Source organism: Spinacia oleracea, chromosome 5 (genome assembly GCF_020520425.1).
Source record: "Spinacia oleracea cultivar Varoflay chromosome 5, BTI_SOV_V1, whole genome shotgun sequence".
NCBI lineage: Eukaryota > Viridiplantae > Streptophyta > Magnoliopsida > Caryophyllales > Amaranthaceae > Spinacia > Spinacia oleracea.
This window is the reverse complement of record NC_079491.1, coordinates 45,610,141-45,634,749: the sequence shown is the minus strand read 5'-3', so window position 1 is coordinate 45,634,749 and position 24,609 is coordinate 45,610,141. Positions and strand designations below refer to the sequence as shown.

General features: G+C 37.5%; 1 long non-coding RNA gene across 1 annotated transcript; it reads right to left on the bottom strand.

Annotated features, from left to right (window-relative positions):
* Positions 1-13,182: 13,182 nt before the first annotated feature.
* On the bottom strand, positions 13,183-15,430 carry LOC130461196 (uncharacterized). Its single transcript, XR_008921596.1, has 3 exons — positions 14,981-15,430; positions 14,399-14,463; positions 13,183-13,396 (listed from the first exon to the last, which is right to left on the bottom strand). It is a non-coding gene; the product is annotated as an uncharacterized lncRNA (long non-coding RNA).
* Between the last annotated feature and the right edge of the window lie 9,179 nt (positions 15,431-24,609).

Below are 24,609 nucleotides of genomic sequence, written 5' to 3'. Positions count from 1 at the left end.
TAGTAAGGTAGTGTCCAACCTCAGTTGTTAAAGTCAGTCTTTTGCTTTATTCAGGAGAAGGGAAATGACTACCCAAGGAATTGCCGAGGTGGTCAGGAAACTAGTTGAAGTAGTGCAGAACTTAACACAGGATAGGAATAACCAGGGAGTTGATCCAGATGGTGAGATGTTTAAGAAGGTGGCCCAAAGTAAGCCTCCTTTGTACCAAGGGGAGATAGACCCCACTGTGCTTGAGAACTGGCTGAGGGAGTTCGATAAGATTATCGTAGCTGTCAATTGCCCAGAGAACCTTAGGGTTAATAGTGCTATTTATTACCTTAGGGGAGAAGCCGATCTATGGTGGCAAAGATGTGAGAATTCTTTGAGAGCTACACCTGGATTTGGATGGGAATCATTCAAGGTAGCCTTAAGAAACAAGTTTTACCCACCATATCTGAAGAAGCAGAAAGCTCAAGAGTTCATCGAGTTGAAAATGGATGGTATGTCTGTAACAGAGTATTATTCGAAGTTCATCGAGTTGTCTAGGTTTGCACCGGAAGTGGTGGCAACGGAGGAGCTTAGAGCCAAGAGATTTGAGAGTGGATTGACTATGGACTTGCAACTAATGCTTGCTGGAGAGACCTTTACATCTCTTGACACCCTATATGGAAAAGCTGCCCATTTGTATGGCTTGCAGCAAAGAAAGAATGGGATTGGTGAAAAGAGGAAGGATGTTGGCAACCAAAACCAAGGTGGTGGTCAGCAGAATCAAGGGAATTTTAAGAAGAACAAGGGAAACAACCATTTCCAGTTCAAGGGAAACCAGGGTGGAAATAGGAACAACTTCCACAGTAACAATGGAGATAAGAATCAGTCTGCAGGAAATGGAACGAGAGTCTATGAGTGTAGACGTTGCCATACTAATCACCAGGTCGAGACTGTAATGGAAACCAAGTTGTCTGTAGGTTTTGTGAGAATCTAGGCCATAGAGAATTTGAGTGTTGGGCCAAGAATGGGAAACCCAACCAAGGTAACCAAGGCAACCGCCAGAACAACAACCGGAATAACCAAAACCGGAATGGAGGAAATAATGGTGGAAACCAAAGGGGTAACCAGAATGGTAACAATGGCAATAGTGGCCAGGGTAATGGAAAGCCCGGGGGGAATCAGCAAAATGGGAACCGAAATGCCAATGGAAATTCCAATGGAAGTGGCTATAACAAGGGAGTTTCCCAAGGAAAGCTGAATGTGATCACTAGGCAGGAAGCCGAAAACTCGTCTGACGTTATAGCTGGTACTTTTTCTATTAACTCCGTTTTAGTTAAATTACTATTTGATTCTGGTGCGACTTACTCGTTTATATCAAAGGGTATCTTAGAGAAGTTAGAACTGAAAGAACCCGAAGAAATAGAAGTACCCATAGTGATACCAACCGGTGAGATCGTGAAATGCACTAAGATCCATAGGAATGTACCTTTAACCATAGCCAAGACCATATTCTTGTCTAGCCTAATTGAGTTTGAGTTAGGATATTTAGATGTGATTTTGGGAATGGACTGGTTGGCCATGTTTAAAGCTAAGATTGAATGTGAGAAGCAGAAGATTCACTTGAAGTCTAGTCTAGGGAAGGTGGTATCGTATCGCCGTTTTGGGAAGCCTAGGAGTGTAGGAATCGTCACGGCAATGGAGTTCGTGAAGTTAGTACACAAAGGGAAACCTGTCTTCTTATGCAATGTGAGAGACCTAGACCATGTAATGAAAGAGAAACTAGGGGATATTGCAGTGGTGAGTGAATTCTTGGATGTGTTTCCGGAGGAGATCCCGGGAATGCCACCCAGTCGACCCATCGATTTTACCATAGATTTAGCACCCGGAACCGCACCTATCTCGAAAGCCCCATACCGAATGGCTCCAGCAGAAATGAGTGAGTTGAAAGGTCAACTTGAGGAATTGCTAGAGAAAGGTTATATTAGACCAAGTGCATCGCCTTGGGGAGCGCCAGTCTTGTTTGTGAAGAAGAAGGACGGTAGCATGAGACTCTGTATAGACTACAGGGAACTCAATAAGGTCACAATCAAGAATAAGTATCCTTTGCCTAGGATAGATGATCTATTTGATCAGTTGAAAGGAGCGGGAATGTTTTCGAAGATTGACTTGAGGTCAGGCTATCATCAGTTGAGAATCGCAGATCACGATATACCAAAGACTGCATTTAGGACTAGATACGGTCATTATGAGTTCACTGTTATGCCTTTTGGGTTAATCAATGCACCTGCAATCTTTATGGACTTAATTAACCGAGTATTCCATGCATTCTTGGACAAGTTTGTAGTGGTTTTCATAGATGATATTCTGGTCTACTCTAAGAATGAGGAGGATCATGCGGAACACTTAAGGTCAGTGTTGAGTACCCTTAGAGACAATCAGTTGTATGCCAAATTCTCAAAGTGTGAATTCTGGCTAGAAAGAGTTGCGTTCTTAGGACATTTTATACCTAAGGAAGGAGTTGCAGTGGACCCTGCAAAGATAAAAGCTGTCAGTGAGTGGCCTACACCTAAGAGTGTCACCGATATTCGAAGTTTTCTTGGTTTAGCGGGTTATTATAGACGCTTTGTGCAAGACTTTTCTGGAATCGCCAAACCAATGACAACCTTGATGAAGAAAGAAGCGAAGTTTGAATGGAATGACCAGTGTGAGGAAGCGTTCCAAGCCTTAAAGACGCGATTGACAACCGCGCCAGTGTTAACTTTGCCAGATGAGAGCGGTACTTATGATGTGTATAGTGATGCCTCTAAGAATGGTTTAGGGTGTGTGTTGATGCAGAACGGGAAAGTAATTGCGTATGCATCGAGGCAGTTGAAGCCATATGAATCCAATTACCCTACCCATGATTTAGAGTTAGCCGCCATAGTGTTTGCATTGAAGATATGGAGACACTATCTGTATGGTGTGAAATGTAGGATATTTACGGATCATAAGAGCTTAAAGTACAATTTCACACAGAAAGACTTAAATATGCGCCAACGAAGGTGGCTGGAATTGATCAAGGACTATGATCTAGATATTCAGTACCATGAGGGAAAAGCCAATGCAGTCGCAGATGCCTTGAGTAGGAAATCAAGTCATGGTGTGAATGCGTTAGTAGTTGCTAACGAGCTGTGTAAGGACATGCAGCGACTGAATCTAGAAATAGTGAGTGGAGAATGCCTTGAGGGTATGATGAATGCCTTAACCATCCAGTCGTCAGAATTTGATGAAATCAGGGAGAATCAGGCTGGTGATGTTAAGCTAGAGTGGATTAAGGAAAAGATTTCGCAAGGAAAGGAGGTTGATTTTAAGATCCACGATGATGGAAGTTTGAGGTATAAAGGACGATGGTGCGTACCTCAAAAGTGTGATGAACTAAAGGAGAAGTTGATGAGAGAAGGTCACAATACGCCATATTCTGTTCACCCGGGAGGTGACAATCTGTATAAGGATCTGAAGAAGGTCTATTGGTGGCCAAGGATGAAAAACAAAGTGGCTGAATTCGTGGCAAGGTGTTTGACTTGCCAGAAGGTTAAAATTGAGCATAGGAGACCTTAGGGAAAGGTCCAACTTTTAGAAATTCCGAGTTGGAAGTGGGACTGTATCTCAATGGACTTTGTCACTTGTTTACCCAAGTCGAAAAGTGGAAACGACACCATTTGGGTAGTGGTCCATAGGTTGACTAAGTCAGCAGTGTTCATACCAATGAAAGAAACCTGGAAAATGGAACAATTTCCCAAAGCTTACATCAAACATGTAGTGAGATTACATGGAGTTCCTAAGGATATAGTATCAGATAGAGATTCTAGGTTCCTTTCGAATTTCTGGAAAAGTGTGCAGAAGAACTTTGGTACCACATTGAAAATGAGTACAGCATTCCACCCAGCCACGGATGGACAAACCGAAAGGACTATTCAAACCCTAGAAGATATGCTAAGAGCTTGTGTGATTGATTTTCAAGGTGGATGGGAAGATAGCCTAGATCTAATTGAGTTTTCATACAACAATAGCTATCATGCCAGTATTGGAATGGCACCATTCGAAGCCCTGTATGGACGAAAATGTAGAAGTCCACTATGTTGGAGTGACATTAGTGAAACGGTTGTACTAGGTCCCCAATTGATAGAGGACACTATGAATCAGGTTAGGACTATTCAATCCAAAATCCAAGCCGCGCAGGATCACCAAAAGAGCTACGCAGATTTAAAGCGTAGGGATGAAGAGTTCCAAGTAGGTGACAAAGTGTTGTTAAAGGTTTCACCAATGAAAGGAGTGATGATATTTGGGAAGAAGGGAAAGCTTATCCCAAAATATATAGGCCCATATGAGATCTTAGAACGGATAGGGAAGGTAGCGTATAGACTAGCCTTGCCCATGGATTTGCATAGAGTGCATAATGTGCTTCATGTGTCCTAATTGAGGAAGTATGTCCCGGATAAGTCTCATGTACTGCAACCGGAGACCATAGAGTTTGACCAAAGTTTGACCTTTGAGGAAAGACCTGTTAAGATACTTGATGGCAAAGTGCGTAGCACTCGAACTAAGGATGTTAAGATCGTAAAAGTGTTGTGGTCTAACCAAGAGTCTGAGGAAGCTACTTGGGAAGCGGAGGAGGAGATAAGAAAAGAATATTCCGAGCTTTTTCCCGAGGTCAGTTGAGTTACGGGGCCGTAACTCGTTTTCTTTAAGGGGGGGAGAGTGCGGTAGAATTTTGCGCTTTTTACCTTATTTACCCAATTTACCCTTAAGGATATGCTTGAATCGTTGTTTCCAGTGAAGTTTCACTGTTTATTGTCATGTTGAATTACTTAAAGAGTACAGCAACTAAAACTTTTTGCAAAGAAAACGCACTAAAGTCTCAAAATAGTCTCAAGTTTAGTTTTAAAATTGTGATTTCCGTGCCCAAGTTTCGGGACGAAACTTCTTTTAAGGAGGGTAGACTGTAATACCTCGTATTTTTCTATTATTGTAAATATATTTTATTATATTTATAAAGAAGTTCGTTGTATTTTTATAAATTAATTTCATTTAATGAGAATTAAATGCGCTTTTTATTTTTAATTAATTAAATATTAATTATTTCAAAAACCGTATTTTTATTAAATAAATTCAATGAATTTATTTAATCGGGAATTGTTGAGTAGTATTAAAAAAACGAATTTAATTTAATTAAGGCCCAGTTGTTTGCCATAATCAAACCCAACAAAAGCTTGCAAGAATTAAATTCAACTAAGCCCAAAAAGCAAGCCCAACCTTAAACCCTAATACCTAACCCATGAAGGGATGAGAACCTATAAATACCCCTCCCCTTCATGAGATCCCCTAACTTAAAACATTCTGAATTTTGCTCTCCTCTCTTACCTCTCCTCTTCGTCCGGCCCTTTCTTGAGCCACAAGGCACGAGCCGTGCCCTTGTGCTCGTGCCCAGCCGCGGCTCACGCGCACCCCTCTCTCTCCCTCTCGTCGTGTCGTAGCCCCGCAGCGCCCAGCACTCGTGCACGAGGCTGCTGCTGCTGCTTGTCGTGTGCACTCGCGTGCTCGCCCCTTGCTCGCCCTCGTCCCGCATCGCGTCGCAGCACAACAGTAGTGTTGTGTGCGCCCGCGCTGTGTCCCGCCTGTGCCCAGCACCCCTCGCCTGCCCTTGCGCGCACGCTGTGCCGCGTGTGTGTGCCTTGCTGTGCCCAGCGCCCTCGTCGCCCCTTGCGCGTGCGCCACTGCTACTTGCGGTGCGTGTTGCGCGTGTTGTTGTTGCATTGTTCGTGCGACACACACGCACACAACACGAATAATTGTTGTGTGTGTGTGTTGCCAATTGGAAAGATCAAATTTTGTTTTCAAAATTATTAATTTTCAGTTTTAAATTGATTAAGTATTGTGATTAAATTTAATTATTGGATTGTTTGATTAAAACGGTTATGAACACCGTATTGGGTTAGTATTGTGTTTTAATTAAAGAGATTGGTTTTGATGATTTAAATTATGATTTTCAGATTTAATAAGTTTATAAAGTGTTGATTTTTTGAAGTCAAAACATGTTTTCGGATTTAACCATTGTTAGGGTTTCGGTTACAAATCGATTGAGCGATTGATCCACATAATTTAATGACAATTTAAATTATGGGAATCAACCTAAATTTTCAGATTGATTATAAGCTTTAAAAAGTTGTTTTTTAAGGGTTTTAAAGCGAAAAAGTCAATGTTTTTATGCTAGGACTTGAGTTGCCTATTTGAGACTATTAAATTACCAATTAATGATTGATTTCTAACTAAATTAAGAGTTTTTGTTTCTTAAATAGTTGCTGGAAATTTAGTAAACATGGATAATAATTTAGTTCTCTTATTTTGTTTTATAGGAGTTAATTCCTAGTGAGTCGTGATTCGCACAGTGGCCCCCGTACTTAGGTATTCCGGGTACGTATAAGACTAGGGTGACCACCCATCCCTTGAGGACTTTGTGAAGTGTATTGAATGCGAATCATGTGAACTTATATGTTATGAATTCATGTTTGATGATTGGGAATGATTATGTTGTTATGAATTCATGTTTAATGTTGAGAACAAGCATGTTATTATTATTGTTGAATCTATATGAACGAGCATGTTATGAAGTGAATTATGCTTTATAGATTCTATTGAACTATCATGTTATGGACTTTTATAATCGTTGAATTATGTCAAGCATGTTGTTCAAGTTGGTTTGCATGTATGAGTATTGCGCATGCAAGTTATTATTATTATTATGCTATAGTACAGGATGTCTAGCATAATCATTGAGCCACTCGAATATTGCCAGTGAGCAATATATATTCTACCAAAGGGGTAGAATATGTTAGAGAGTCTATGTGAATTGAATTAAGGACAATTCGTGCTAAGGGCACACCCCGCTTGTTAATAGGCAATGTCGGGTTATCTCAAACAGTGTTTTTGAGAAGGAACAATGGGAGTAATTTCACTTGAGTCTTGTTTGATCACAAGTCCTAAAGAAGTAAAATATTAAAGAGTCATTGTTGAATTGTTTAATTGTTCAATTGATTGTATGTTGTGTCTTGAGTCGCCTTGAACATAATATACTAATTAACGTAAAGTGTAACCCAAAGAGCTTCAAAACTCTTGGAACGTATATACCTTGAGTATGAACAATGGGGGGAGTCTTGCCGGAAAACCTGTACTCCTAGAATGATACAAGATGTTGTTTCATTCTCTTTTATGCCGTTGTGCATTGGAATTCCTGTCGATATGGCCCGACTGTCGGTAGTAGCCCGACTTATTTTGGTGTATGGTTGGCTCCCATCACCCTCTCTTTCCTTTTGAGGATACTTTACTTTACCCGTTCGAAGCTACTTTTTATTAAACTGTGAGTCAAGAGTCGTGTCTTGTGTCGAGTCTTTGTCTCCATGTTTACTTGTTTATTTTATGGCTTTTGCATGTTGATTATTTAATTGTCGAGTGAAGCATGTTAGGATAGAATGTTATTCTAGCTTGTTCGTACTCAGCTTTTGCTGACTTCGTGCTTCATGTCTTCTGGTCATGGCCCTTGCCTTAATGACCCTATGATGATCCATCAATTGCATTTGCGTTGTTGGGGAGTAGATTTTCAATAAAGCAGGTTTGTAGAGATAACTTGCGGAGAAGTTATCATGGGATTTCGAGTTGAGAGTTTATTCTTCCGTATTTTATAAACTCCATTTATTTCTATTTATAGTCATGACTAATACTACTATTTTCAGTTAATGGATTTCAAACGGTTTGTTTTAGTTCGGGCCTCAACGGTTCCAACTTGTTTTAATGACCATTAACTATTTATTTATTATGTTTGAAAGTTAGTTAATTCCGCTGCGTAATTCTGGTAAATCGCCTTAGCCGTTATCACGGTGGCAGTAATATCTTGGTAATTCCTGTGTTTTAAGTTGGAAAACGTTTTATAAAAAGCAAGGAATTATTAGGGTGTTAGAACCAATCACCAATCATCATTGACTTTTGCTCCGTGTAAATTTTAGGTTCATGAGTTTAAGGCTATAGTGGAAAATAATTTTAATAATATCTATTATACAGTATTTGTTTTTTTTTACAAGTTGTTGTTCGATAGCAGTAGTGCATAGGATGAGGAACTAAATTTTGCTTCTTATTTGTAAAATAAAAATATCTTGGATTCTTCTTATAAAAATCAATATTTCACAAGTCCAAGTAGTAGTACTACTTTATCAAGTAGTTGTTATGCGATTATAAAGGGATTTCGAAGTAGTATTTTATCTAGATGACCGTAGAATGACTTGCTTACATGTCAACACGCGATCGATATTCTAATTTAGGCTCGTTAATTTTGTGTAATCGTAGACGGAGACTACTTAAGAACCACGCAAGGAGACTACTAGTTTGAGTACGTGCGCATTCAAGGTAATTTTCGATGTCCATCATCTTTAGGTCCCGTTAGGAAAAGTATTTTGGATATATTTATGTGTTATTATGTGCTATGGAGATTAAGTGTTGTGTATATAAATTATGTGATTTGAGTTTTGGGGATGCATGTATAATAAGTATTATTGTGTAAATATGTCATTGTACTACTATCATTATTTTTAAAAACTCAAGTACTGGGCATATGTTTTACAAAGTGGGCGATGACACCTATTAGTGTGGACTCACTAGTTGGATACGGTTAACAATGGTTATGAATTGCAGATTATAGATAGTCGTGAATTGAGTTGCAACAATAGACTAGTGATTTAGTTAATGATACACAATTTGCGTAATTACTATTGTGGGTTGTGTGAATATTTGTACTATATGCTCATACCTTACTAAAATACTAATTACTTAAAGTGTAATCTCCGAGGGAAAACCCCGTAAGGGTTAGGAACAGGTTACCTTTCTAGATGTTGTTCTATCGGTGCACTTTAGTGGAGACCCGATAGGCTTCTAGTAGGTTTCTATTATTCTGTATTAAACTTTCTGCTTAGTCTTCCTCCTAATTCTATTGGTGCGCGGTCGCGGAGACCCATAGTAAATTAGTGAGGGGTGTGCACACTAGGGACATTCTGTACTCATCTTACTTTGGCCATTCTCAAGGGTTACGCACGACCCTTAGCGTTCTCTTTCCCTCACTTAATTAATATTGACCTTATGTGATAAGTTTAATAATGGAATTATTAAATTGATACTTGTTGTTTAATTATTTACCTTATGTACTCAAAACGTTTTTCAAACTAAAATTATTTATTTTACGGGGTGGAGTTGGAATTACTCAGTTTATCTGATTTTTGGGAGTTTGTCTCTCTTGTCTCTTTTCTATTTATTTTTGCAGGTTGGTAAAGGTACTTGGCTATGAGTGAGGAGACGCTTAGAATAACCACCTAGTCAAGAGACAATTTCTATTTCAGTTTAAGTTGAACTTTGTTATTTATTATTGAGAATTTGTTGTATTATTTTTATGGGCCACCTTTTAGACCACTTAGTTAATTTTGACTTTAATGGTTTTAAATCATTTTGTTGCTTTGCACTTATTTTCTATGGATAATAAATGTAGCAGTGACACTCCCAAGGTTTGGACGATTATTTTTATAAAATAAAAACAGGGTTTTTTTATTATATAAAAGGTCCAAATTTTGGGGGTGTTACACCAAGTGTCATCCCTCCGTAGATAGTCCACATCACATTTGGATCCGCCTTAGATTCAATTAACTAGAATATAGTCTAAGGTTTTAATGTTATTCGTACTTAATTATTTGGCATATTATTAAGCTTAGTTTAATCTTAAAACTATATGAATACTTGAGAATATGTTATATTAATTGTGATTATTCATCACCTATTTATAGGGTGAAATTATCGGACTTAGAAATCCACTAGGATTCAGTTTACTAATTCAATTAGAATTATACTTAAACTAATCCTTTGTTTTTAGTGTTTAATTAAACGACTAACTCTAGTGGATTCAGGAAAACAATCTAACCGGAAAAATCCTAAGCGACTAAGGATTCGAGGCTTGCACGAACACAACACACACACACACACGAGCAGCCCTCGAGGGGCGCTGTGCGCGCGTGAGTTGGCTCGGCCCAGCAGCGCTGGCACGCGACCCACGCAAGGGCGCTGCCAGCCTGCTGCCTTGCCTTGCGCTTGGTTGGACCTGCCTTGGTTAGGCGGGACTGCTTGCTTTGTTGCTGCTCGCTTTGCGCGGGCTTCGCTAGGCGCGGGCCTGGCTTCGTGCTGGGCCTTGCGTCTAGCAAGCTCGTCCGATGTTTATTTCGTACGTCGCGCTTACGATTCGTTTTTCGACTCCGGAATTCATTTCCGATTTGAACAATATTTAATATTTCCGATTCAGGAATTAATTTCCGTTTCGAACAAATATTTAATATTTCCGATTCCGGAATTTATTTCCAATTCCGATAATACTTCCGATTCCGGCAATATTTCCGTTTCCGGCAATATTTCCATTTCCGATAATATTTTCCAATACGTACCATGTTTCCGTTTCCGGCAACATCTACGACTTGGATAATATTTATTTTTCCGATACGATCCATATTTCCGTTTCCGGCAATATCATCGTTTCCGTAGTATTCATAATTTTCCTTTTGACAATTTCAGCTCCCACTGGAAGTGAGATCCGTCGATTCCGAATATCCATAAATGGAGTATTTAATTCACTTAAATACTTGACCCGTTCACGTACTATTTTTGTGACCCTACGGATTCAATCAAGAGTAAGCTGTGGATTAATATTATTAATTCCACTGGAACTGAAGCGGCCTCTAGCTAGGCATACAGTTCACTTGATCTCACTGAATTATTAACTTGCATAATTAATTAATACTGAACCGCATTTATTACACTTAGAATTGAATGCATACTTGAACCAATGGAATTATTTCCTCCAGTCTCCCACTTGTCCTTAGGGACAAGTGTGCATTGCCTAATTCCTCTGTTGCTTGATGCTTGCTCATGAACATAAGGTAAGAGTTGTCATCCTTATTATGTCCAGAGGTATTTCTCGGTTTTAGAGTTCAACTGATCAAATAAACAGATAATTATAGCCTATGATTCATCTGAGCACGGCCATACATTTTACAGTTTCTAGCTCTCCGAGTGGCCTTGTACAACTTTCAGCATCTCATCCCGATTTATGGGAGGACAATCCCAATCTTGCGATCTTGGGATTAGACTTCGTTTAATAGGTGATTACCCGGGCGTTGCCGTTATAGCCTCCTTTTACGGTGCGACGGTTGATAACGTCAGAGTAACCAGCTCTCAAATAAGTAATCTCAAATCACTCAGGTATTTGAGGATTAGTGTCTAATAATTTTAATGAAATTTACTGATGACAGATTTTCATCTCTTACAGTAAAGTTTCATAGGTCTGTCCGATACTAGTCTTCTTGTAATCCCCCGTAATTTTATATATTTTATTATTATATTTTAACGTATAGTTAATTATATTTAAATAAAATTTACGAATTTTAGAAATAAATATATAATTAACGTATATTTATTTTAGTTAATTACATTTTAAATATTTTAACGATTTATGGAATTAAAAATAATTTTAAAATTTTATGTTAAAGAATTCGAATTACGAAAACACATTGGAACTTGGAAAACAATCCTAACCGGTTTTAGATTCAAACAAACTCCAATCTAATCCTAGTCCAAGTTGACAAAGCCCAAACAAATAAACCCAAAACCCCCCACACTTGTTGAACTTCACGTGAAAAAAAGGAACAGAAAACTCCTAAACTCTCCTTCCCTCCTTCACGCCAATTTGCAAACCCTCAAACCTCCTTGTTTCCTTCGGCCACCACCTGACCGCCGTCGACCACCACCTGATCACCGTCGACCACCGTGTTGACCATCGTCGACCACAGGTAATCCCTCCCTCTCATCTTTACTTTCTTTTTATTCTCTTCTTCTTCTTCCCTTAATCACGACTTCCGTTTTTGCTCAGCCACCACCACCTGGTTGCTGTTGCTGTGTCTACCCCGTGCCGTGCCGCCTTGCTGCACCGCGTTTCAGCCGCCGCTGCCGCGCCTACAGGCTAACGTTCTTCTTCCTCTTTGTTGCTTCTTGTTTCTTGCTTCACACGCAACCACCCAGCACGCAACCGCCGCAGAGACACCAGCCAGCGGCGCCCTGTTCGCCGGCAACTGCTACCCTCGCCGCCGCCTATCCCCTCCGGCCGGCGTCCCTCTCTCCTTTACTTTTGGGTATTTCTCAAACCCTTAAAACTAATTAATGTTTTAATTTATATTTTATTAATATAATTCATGTTTTTCTTGAATTAAATTATAATTTTTATGAGTTAATTATGAATTTCATATTTCATGTTTTGCATAATTAAATTATTAATTTCAGATTATACAATTTGATTGAAATAATGGTTTTAATTATTAAAGTATGAATTTTTAAGGTTTTAATGATTTTAAATCATGGTAGGATGATTATGAATTACCAAAGTTATGATTTTTATGATTCTAAGCATGTTAATTTGGTGTTGTTGAAGTTTTAAAATAGTTTATATTGCTGGAAATTTCAAAAAGGAATGTTTATTGAGGTTTATGATAAATTATGGTCATTAGTGAAGTAATCACTATGCTAGGAGATTAAGTAGTCAAGTTTTGATATTGGGAAATGATCTAATTATGTTTAGGAAGGGTTTGAAGCACCCTAATGTTGCTGAAAATTCAATGAGAGTTGATATGAATCTATATTGGTTGTTTTTGGGTGGAGAATTCTTTGTAGGCGACTCTTGAGATTGTTATAGTATCCTATCAATTTGTTTACACAAGGTACGTACATACCTGTGTGTTTGTGGATGTGTGTTATTGTTGAAATCATGTTGAAATGTATTTATGAACTTGTTTATGTTGGAATTTCATATTCAATGTCATTGGATGAATGCGTTGAGAATATATTTTTATTATAAGAATTATAACATGTTAGCTTGGATGTTTGATGCAAGCATGTCAGTTGGGAACATTATATTATTTCATATATATTGGTTTAGATCGATTGATCGTTGTTCCCTTTTAGCATTTCACTACTTTATGAGGCCGATGTAACACCCCGACAATTCTCCCTTTTCTAAAATACTCTTTTAATATAAAACGTAGAGAATTATCAAAGCATTATCGGCCGTGTGAAAACGTATCGGCTTATTCAGAATTTTGCAGCGGAAAATTAAAAATAACTTTAGGTTTATAAATAATCAACTACATAGTTAATCCCAAAACCAATCAACGAAAATAATATCAATTAAACAAGTTTAAAGTCCAATTAAACAAACCCAAGTCAACTTAGCAAATCAAAACTAAATACAAGCTCTCTATTCCCGATCCAAATGCTGCAACATCTTCAAACCTGCAGATGGACAATGCTTATTGATCCTTAGAGACTGCTCACCAAATGGGTCATCACAGGATCAATAAAGCATAGCCATGATCAACACACACAAACAAGGCACGTAATCAGCAAAGCAGAGTACTACATACTAAATCAACAATAATCCTAACATGATTCTATTAAACGAACAATCCTAACATGATAATAATAAAGCATAAGTAAGGGCAGACAAAACATGTTAATTTGACGACCACACTTGACTAGACTAGGCTAAAATGGACTAGACTTGTATAACAATAATATTATTTTAAATTGAAATAGTCAATGGACTGAGTTGTCCAACCAGAAGTCTTCACTAAGGAAGACGAGGTACAGGCGCGACTCCGTAACCTCAGTGACCTGCGATATCGAGGAACGTTTGAATAAAAATAGAACACGGTGATCAATCCGGTCCCAGATAAGGCCATGGGCTACCACCATGAACCCCAACTCATGTTTGTCCGTCACTTCAGACGTGCACAGTCTAAAGCTATTGCTATTCAGTTTCACTTTACATGATTTACCAATTAATACTTTGTTATGACTCGATAATTACATAAATCATAAACTCAACAAGTATTCACACCTGTTTTTATCTTGGAATTAGGTAAGCGATCACAAATTTATCAATCAAGAACTCATTCCAATTAATTCAACCTTTCCTTTACCAATGGTTAACCACCTCTATATAGGTGTAAAGGATCAACTTACTAAACAAGGTCCTCGGCCCTCATAAAGTAGTGAAATGCTTAAAAAGGGAACAACGATCAATTGATCTAAACCAATATATATGAAATAATATAATGTTCCCAACCAACATGTTTGCATCAATCATCCATACTAACATGTTATTATTGTCATAATAAAATCCATGTTCAACACGTTCATCCAACAACATTAAACATGTAAATCTCAACATAACCAAGTTCAAAGGCATAACATAACCAAGTTCAAAGACATAACAACGTGGTTTCAACAAATAACATACATTCCAAGCACACAGGTATTTACGTACCTTGTGTAAACAAATTGATAGGCCACTTTAACCCTTTCAAAAGTCGCCTACATAGAATTCTCCGCCTAAAATAACCAACAAGGATTCCCAATCAATTTCTAATCATTCGCAACAATAATAAAGCATTCTAAATACATCCTAAACGTGTTTAGAAAATTCCTCAACATTCTAACTCAACTACTAAACCTCCTAGCATGGTGATTTCTTCACTAATAATCACAATTTATCATAAACTCCAACATTACATGCCCTTTGCAATTTCCAACAACATAAACTAATTTCGAACTACTCCAAAACATAATTAACATGTTTGAAATCATAAAAATAATAAATTTAATAACTTATAATCATTCTACCATGATTTCAAAACTATCAAAACCTTAAAAATTCATGTTTTAATAATTAAAATTCTTATTTCAATTCAATCATATAATCTGAAAATTAATAATTTAATTATGCAAAACATATAATATGAAATTCATAATTAAATCATAAAAACAATAAATTTAATTCAAGAGAACATAAATTAAATTAATAAAACATAATAAAAATATTAATTAGTTTTAAGGTTTAAGAATTAACCAAAGAAGAAGAGAGGAAGGAGTTGTCGGCGGCCAAGGTGGCGCGCAGCTACGGTGGTTGCGGGGGATGGGCCGACGCGGCTGGGCGCAGGTGGTGGCTGCAGCTGGCGACGTGTTGGTTGCGCATTTGAGCAAGAAACAAAGAAGAGGGGAGTGCTGGTTCACGAAGGAGAAAGGAGAAGCAAGGTTGGCCGGCGGCTGGGCACGGCAGCAACCAGGTCGGAGGCGGTCAATGGTGGTGGCGAGGAACTCGCGGTGGTGGCGGACGACGGAGAAACGAACCGACGGTGGAGGACTTACCGGACGATCGTGTGGTGGAGCAGCGGCAGTCCGGTTGATGCGGCTGCTGGAGCAAGGGGGAGGGTTTGGGTTTCACGTGAAGGGGTACGTGAAAGAGTACGTGAGTTTGTTTTTTTTGTTTTCCTTTGTTGTGGGTTTGTGAGTTGAGAGGAGAGAGAAGTAATTGAAAGTAAACTTTGGGGTTATTTACTTGTGGGCTTTTCTAATTGGGCTAGTATTAGAATTGCTTTTAATGTTTAAATCCAAAACCGATTAGAATTGTTTTCCAAATTCAAACGTATTTTCGTAATTCAAATTCTTTTCAACATAAAATTCTAAAACTATTTTTATTTCATAAATCGTTAAATATATTCAAAATGTATAAAAATAAAGATTCGTTAATTACATATTTATTTCTAAAATTCGTACATTCTATTTAAATATAATTAACTATACGTTAAAATATATTAATAAAATGTATAAAATTACGGGGGATTACAGCCGAGGACCTTGTTTAGTAAGTTGAACCTTTATACCCATATCAAGGGGTTAACCATTATTAAAGCAAAGGTTGAATTAATTGGAATGAATTCTTGATTGACAGCTTTGTGATCACTTATTTAATTCCAAGATGAAAACAGTTGTGAATACTTGTTGATTGTATGATTTATGTGATTGTCGAGTCATAATAGAGTATTAATCTGTAAATCATGTGAAGTGAAACTGAGTAGCAATAGCTTTAGACTATGCACGTCTGAAGTGACGGACAATCAGGAGTTGGGGTCATGGGTCGCCTATGGCTTTTTCCGGGGCCGGATTGATCACCGGTTCTATTTCAGTCAAAATTTCCTCGATATCGCAGGTCATTGGGGTTATGGAGTCGCGCCCATACCTCGTATTCCTTAGTGAAGGCTTCTAGTAGCAACTCGGTCCATTGACTATTTCAATTAAAATAATGGTAATAATACAAAGGTGTAGTTCAGTCAAATATAGTCTTAAAGTCAATATGTTTTGGTTATCCTTACTTATGTTTTATTAGTATCATGTTAGGGTTGTTCGTTTAATAGAATCATGTTAGGATTATTATTGTTTTAGTATGTAGTACTCAGCTTTGCTGATTACGGGCTTTGTTTGTGTGTGTTGATCATGGCTATGCCTTATTGATCCTGTGATGACCCATTTTGGTGAGCAGTGTTTAAGGATCAATAAGCGTTGTCTATCTACAGGTTTGAAGATGATGCATCATAGAGATCGGGATTAGAGAGCTTGTATTTAGTTTTCATTTGCTAAATTGATTTGAGGTTGTTTAATTGGACTTTAAACTTGTTGAACTAGCTACTTTGACTTCATTTTCGTTGATTGGTTTTGGGATTAACTCTGTAGTTGATTGTTTATAAACCTAAAGTTATTTTTATGTTTTCCGCTGCAAAATTCTGAATAAGCCATTACATTTTCACACGGGCGATAATTCCTTGATAATTCTTTACGTTTTATGTTAAAAGGTTATTTTAGAAAAGAGAGAATTGTCGGAGTGTTACAAAGTGGTATCTAGAAGCTTATGGTTTTACTTCAATAAGTTTTAGGCGCCTAAACTAGCTATTTTCCTAAAACGAATTTCCTAGAATTGAGCTCCTACTTATTATATCATTCAAAAATGCATACTTTTTTGGAGGGGTACCAAATACATTTTATTTTGTTTGAAAGCATATTAATATTTCTTATTTAAGTTCGAAATTAACTTATTTATTTGAAACTTTTCGTTTATGTGAATTAAGTACGTTCTTTTTCTTTTATTTTCGAATTTAATTAAATATATTTGAAATATATATATGGTTATCTCTCAGCGTACTCAACACAGATCTCAAGTGTTCAGCGTGATCCTCTTCACTCTTCGAATACACTAGGATGTCATCTATGAAAACCACTACAAACTTGTCCAAATAAGCATGGAACACACGGTTCATTAAGTCCATAAATATTGCAGGTGCATTGGCTAACCCAAAAGGCATAACAGTGAACTCATAATGTCCGTATCTAGTCCTGAATGCGGTCTTCGGTATATCGTGATCAGCGATTCTCAATTGATGATAACCTGAGCGCAAATCGATCTTTGAAAAGATTCCTGCTCCTTTCAGTTGGTCAAATAGGTAATCTATCCTAGGTAAAGGATACTTATTCTTGATCGTGACTTTATTGAGCTCCCTGTAGTCGATACAGAGCCTCATACTTCCATCCTTCTTTTTCACAAACAAGACTGGTGCTCCCCAAGGCGATGCACTTGGCCTAATGTAACCTTTCTCTAATAGATCCTCCAATTGGCCTTTCAACTCATTCATTTCTGCTGGAGCCATTCGATATGGTGCTTTCGAGATAGGCGCGGTTCCAAGCACTAAGTCTATGGTAAAGTCAATAGGTCGATTGGGAGGCATCCCCGGGATCTCTTCTGGAAACACATCGAGGAATTCATTCACTACTACAATGTCCTCAGCTTGATCTTTGGTCACATGCTCTAGGTTTCTCACATTGCATAAGAAGACTGGGTTCCCTTTACTGACTAGCTTCACGAGTTCCATTGCCGTGATAATCCCTATGTTCTTAGGTTTACCCAAACGACGATACGACACTACTTTGCCTAAGCTAGACCTCAAGTGAACCTTCTGCTTCTCACAATCTATTTTGGCTTTGAACATGGCCAACCAATCCATCCCTAGAATCACATCTAGCTCTCCTAATTCAAACTCGATTAGGTTAGAAAAGAATATGGTCTTGGCTATGGTCAAAGGCACATCTCTATGGATCTTGGTATACTTCACTATGCTACCAGTAGGTATGACTATAGGTACCTCAATTGCTTCAGGCTCTTTCAAACCTAATTTTCCCAAAATGTCTACTGAGATAAAAGAATATGTTGCACCAGAATCAAATAGTACTTTAACTAAAACGGATTTAATAGAAAAAGTACCAGCTATGACGTCAGAGGAAGTCTCCGCTTCTTGCCTAGATATCACATTCAGCTTCCCTTGGGCAACTCCTTTGTTATAGCCACCTCCATTGGTGTTTCCATTGTTGTTTCGGTTCCCATTCTGCTGTTGGTTTCCTCCAGGCTTTCCATGGTTCTGGTGATTGCCATTGCTATTGTTATTGTTACCACTTGGTAACTCCTTTGGTTATTCTTATTATTGTTCTGGTGGTTACCTTGGTTAGGCTTTCCATTCTTAGAAAAGCATTCGTACTCCCTATGGCCTAACTTCTAACAGGATCTACAGGTCACTAGGTTTCAGTCACAATCCTTTTCATGGTGATTCATGTTACAGCGCCTACAGTCGTAGGTCCCTACTCCATTCCTTCCAGACTGGTTTCCACCACTTTGGTTGTTGCGATTTCCACCATTGTTAGACCTAAACTGGAAATTCCCATTCCCTTTGTGCTTCTTAAAATTCCCTTGATTCTGTTGGTTACTTCCGTGATTCGAGTTCCCAACATCCTTTCTTTTCTTGGCACCTCCATTCTTCCTTTGCTGTAACCCCATATAGGTGAGCAGCTTTTCCGTATAGGGTGTCTAATGAGGTAAAGGCCTCTCCGAACAACAACAACTGTAAGTCCATGGTCAATCCATTCTCAAACCTTTGAGCTCTAATCTCTTCCGTTGCCACCACTTCAGGTGCAAACCTAGACAGCTCTATAAACTTGGAATAGTACTCCGTTACAGACAAACCCTCCATTTTGAGTTCGATGAACTCCTGCGCCTTTTGCTTCTTCAGGTCAGGTGGGTAAAACTTGTTCCTCAATGCGGTTTTAAACGCTTCCCACTCAAAGTTAGGTGTGGCTCTAAGGGTATTCTCACATCGTTGCCACCATAAATCAGCTTCACCTCTAAGGTAATACACAGCACTGTTTACCCTAAGGTCTTCGGGGCAATTCACGGCTAGGATAAGCTTATCAAATTCTCTCAACCAGTTTTCAAGTACACTTGGTTCAATCTCCCCGTTATACAGTGGAGGCTTGCTTTGAGCTATTTTCTTAAACATTTCCCCAGCCACATCATGCACTGGGTTGGCTCTAGTTTGAGCTAGGTCTCGAACTACCTCAGCTAGTTGTCTAACCACTTCAGAAATTTCCTGGTTAGCCATATCCCTTCTCCTGAATAGAATAAAAGAATAACTTTAATATTGGTTGGACACGACATCGCTAAGGCACTAGTTCGACAATGAACCCACTCACAACAAGAACACAATTTAGGCGCGTCCTAGGGGAAGTTGACGCCACTTTGGGGCCTTCCATTCCCACTTATTCGATGCATGTAATTTAGATGGTTGCTGACTTGACCACCTTGCACATAAAATTTCCATGAAGAAATAACAGTTAACCCCTTTGCGATACTCACGAATCTTATAATCGAAAATTGAACTTAAGAGATAACAAAAAGGAAATTCGATGCTTTTATTAATATACTTCAATGATAAAGTCTTACATCCATCAATAACATTGCTTTTATTTCTCCAAACCATAACTGAACTAATAACCATAAATAGTAGCTTTGCCACTTTATTAATCAATAAAATAAATAACTAAGGATTACATTTCTCTAAAGACTAATGTCATCACGACGATCATCTCTTTCTTTGTATTGCTCTGGAGTAAAGTCTTGATCATTAGGATCATCCAAGTCTTTTTCCGGATCAAAATATTCATCCATAGCCTCATCATCCTGTTGCGGCTCACTATCAACCACATTGTTTTCTTCAAGCTAATCCTCAGATCCACTAGATCGATATCTCAATTGTTGGTTCAGGAACTACAGGATTAGGATTTTCAATCTCAACTACATCATCATCATCCTCCTCAACATCATTAGCTTGCTCATCATGTATCATGCCATCTTCACCATCACTTTCTTCTCCTCCATAGCCCATACCTAGACCCGCAGAGTATTTTCCATCCTCATAACTATTTTCCGCAACCTCTAAGATAGTAGTGAGAACTTCAGTATCATACTTCCACCTACCATCTCCAGTCCCATATTTGTACCAATTAGGGGTACCATCATTATAGTGCATGTCACTGAACTTGTTCTTAAGGTCTATGTAAGGGTTCTTATGGGGCAAGCAATGAATCACCATACTAGCCATCATATCCTTTTGCCTAAGATGTGGCATATCCTTGGTTGAAGCAAAGTAGTAGCAAGCAAACACAATCTTCTGAACATACATATGAGGAGTCTCGTTATCCAGTTTCTCTAGATATCCTAGACTTGAGAACTTAGAAGGTAGCATCTTAAATCCTAAAATTTCACAACTAAAAAGTCTTACTAACGCGTTCCCAAAGAAATTCCAACCCAAAAAGGATACAATAAATAGTTCATGGAGCCATACAATTTCAATGCACAAGTATATGCTCAACATGAATTATGATGCAAATAATCACACAAAGCAAGATAAAACATGGTCAGCACACATACGTGGCACTTAATAAATCACATAATCACATAAAATGCATACTTAAACTAATATGCCCTTCTTAATCTACCCATTTCTCACTTGAAAGTAATATTAATTTTCGAAATTAATTAAGAAATAACTCCTAACTTAGTTTAAATTATAAAAATTAAAATAGAAAATTAATAAGAATTATGAATTAATTAAATAAATTAATTTCGGATATTTAATAAATAAAAGAAAATCTAAAAATTTTAAAAAAAAATTCGAAAAAAATTGGAATAATAAAAAAATAAAAAAATAAAAAAAATTGGATATTTAAATAAAATAAAATCTTAAAATAATAAAAATATTTCGAATTTAATTCGAAAATTTCGAATAAATAAAAATTTCGGAAATTTTTAATTGAATTAAATAATAATCCAAACTTTTCAACTCATTTCAAACGACCCAAAATAATTGGTATTTGACCATTAAAATATTGAGTACTCAAAATAATACGTTTTGACTTTAGGAAAATAATATTTAAAAATCCTAAAGTTCCGCAAATACCACTTTGTAGTATGAATTACTACAAAGAAGCATTAGTCTCTGATTACCACTTTGTAGTATTGTTTGCTACAAAGAAGGAATGAAACTAAGCTCTAGTATACCAGTTTGTAACACCCTAATAATTCCTTGCTTTTATAAAACTATTTTCCAACTTAAAATAAAGGAATTACTAAAGTATTACCACCACCATGATAACGGTTAAGGCTAGTACCAGAATTACGCAGCGGAAATTAATGTCAACTAACTTTCAAACCAACATAAATAATAATTATTTAGGCCTCCTACAAGTTGGAACCATAACGGCCCAAAAACCAAAGTAATTAAAAATCCAACAATTCAAAACATAAGTAAAGTATTAAAAATAGTTTCAAAGCACAAAATAATGCAACTCTCTCAATCATCCCAAGCTACATGATTTCGATCGTACTTTGATCTACCAACCTGCTAAATTAATATACTCCCCAACAATGCAAGTGCAAATGATGGATCATCATAGGGTCATTAAGGCGAAGGCCATGACCAAAAGACATAAAGCACGTAGTTAGAAAAAGTTGAGTACTTACAAGGCTAGAGTGAAATAAAACTATAAACATGCATCACTCGCTTAAGTACTAATCAACATGCAAAAGCCATTTAATAACAACAAGTAAACCATGAATACAAGACTTGACTCTTGACTCGACTCTTAACTCACAATTTAATTAGAATAAGTTTCCAACGGGCCAAAAGAATATTCCCTAAAGGAAGAGTGTTGGGAGCCCACCAATCACCATAATAAATAATAAATATCGGACCATACCGAGTGTCGGGCCATACCGACGGAATTCCAGCGCATAGATTAAATGAAACAACGTCTTGTATCATTAGTAGGAGAACGAGCTTTCCGGCAAGACTCCCCCCCATTTTTCATACTCAAGGTATATACGTTCCAAGAGTTTTGAAGCTTGTTCTGGTTGCACTTTACGTTTATTAATATTTTATTAAAGGTGAACTCAAGACTCAAACAAAATACATGCATACATACATTAATAAACGACAACCAAAACAATCTCATTTTAATCCTTTAGGACTTGTGATCAATAAATCAAGATGTAGTGAAATTACTACCAAGTTCCTTCCCACAAAAGGTGAGATTCCACATCATGCCTATTAACATGAGGGTTGTGCCCTTGCACGACAAATCCTAATTCATTTCATATAAAATATTTCCAACTGAACCCTACAGGTGCGGTGGCTTACGTGAGCTAACCCTTCACATGTGGTAAAATAAATAGTACAACGAGGTACGAATAATTGGCTCAAAAGTATGCTACACATCCCGTACAATAGCATAACAATAAATAATTCATCCCTTGCATGTGAAACAAACCATGCATGCATAAATATTGAACAACATGAATGACAATGAAATCCATACTCACAATAGTCCCAACATGCTTGTTCAACCATTAAATCAATAATTCCAATATAATAATTCACATGATCGTTCAACAAACAAATATGAATCCACCAAGTTCACATAATATAATTCACATCAATAACAATCATGTCATGTCCCTTGACACTTAGTGTGGTCGCCCTAGACTTGTACGTACCTTGAATATCTAAGCGTAGGGGCCACTTTGCAAACACGGTCACTCACTTAGAAATCACCTCCTATCATCAAAATAATGAAACCTTAATTATTTCCATGTTCATTGAATTTCTAGCAACTTTATAAAATATAAAACCTTGTTAATAATTAGAATTAAATCGTTCTTTAATAAAATAATCGTCTCAATTTGTAAAACTAATCCCTAGTATGAAAACATATTTTTTCCACCCTTAAAATCAATAAAAATCAACACTTTAAACCTTTTTATAAATCTGAAAATATAATTGATTATCACAATTAAATTAATCACCTAATTATGCTAATCAATTGACCCATTAGGTCTAGGTTAAAAACCTAACTTGAATTTCCCAATAAAACCAATTTAACATCACAAAAATCAATCCTTTATTACATAAACAAATCTGAAAATTCATGCTTTAATAATTAAAGCACGCCTCATGAATTAAAACATATAAATCCTCAAAATACGGTGTTCATAACCGATTTCCAGCATTTTAATTATTCAAAACAATAATAATAATATAATTTAAAATACGGAATTGAAATAGAATAGGTAAGGAAGAAGAGAATTATACCAATCCGGCCTATAGCACGGAACAACCACGAATTAATTGTGATTGGGCGAAAGAATTGAGCAACGAGCAAGAACACACACACACACACACACACACACAAACACTCGGGTGCGTGTGCGCGCGGTAGGGGACGAGCAGGCACAACGCGAGGGCTGGGCGACGAGGGCTGCGCTGGGCGCGCAAGAGAGCGAGGGCGAGAGGGTTGGCTGGGCGCGCAGCAAGAGAGACGAGGCAAGGGGTGAGGGGCTGGCGTGCAGCAAGGCACGCAGCAACAGCAATAGCAGGGGGCAGAGCAGCAGCGCAGGGCACTCGGGTGCACGCTGCGGGCTGCGAGCAAGAGAGGGAGTGGGCGAGAGTGTGCGGCAACGAGGGCACAAGGCACGTGAGTGTTGTGCGGTGCGGGTGAGGAGCCAGGACAAAGAGAGGAGAGGGAGGAAGAGTGTGGGGCAAGAAAAAGATAGAGGCTTTAATGAAAAACAAGGGGATCATTTAATGAGGAGAGTCATATTTATAGGCTCTCAAATCCCTAGTGGGCTAGGTTTGGAAATTTGACATTGGGCTTAGCAATTAAATGATTGGGCTAGTCTAAATCTTAGAATTAAATTCTTTTGATTGGGCTCGATTAATAAAACGAGTTGGACTTTTTATTTAAAACCCAAACCTTTAAAATTACTTGCGACCCATTAAATTTTCCGACTCGAAAATTAAATTCGTTTCGTAATTAATTAAAATAATAAATATTATAATTAATTAAAATACATTTAAATAATCATAATATCTAAAAATCATAAAATGCTTTATAAATATAATAAAATATATTTATAATTATTATAAAAATACGAGGTATTACAAACCACCAACCACTGAGTTGAGCAATCATCGACGCCACAACGAGTCGTCGCTGCTTCCGAGCAGGTCGCGCCCTTCTCGTTCTTCCTCTTCGTTGTTCTTGCTCCCTGCCTTGCAAGCGCAGTGTAATACCTCGTATTTTTATAATATTTATAAGTATATTTTATTATATTTATAAAGCATTTTACGATTTATTAACATTTAAATAATATTTAAATGCATTTTATTTAATGTATTATAATTAGTTAGAATATTTATTATTTTAATTAATTACGAAACGAATTTATTTCTTGAGTCGGGAAATTAAATGAGTTGCAAATGAATT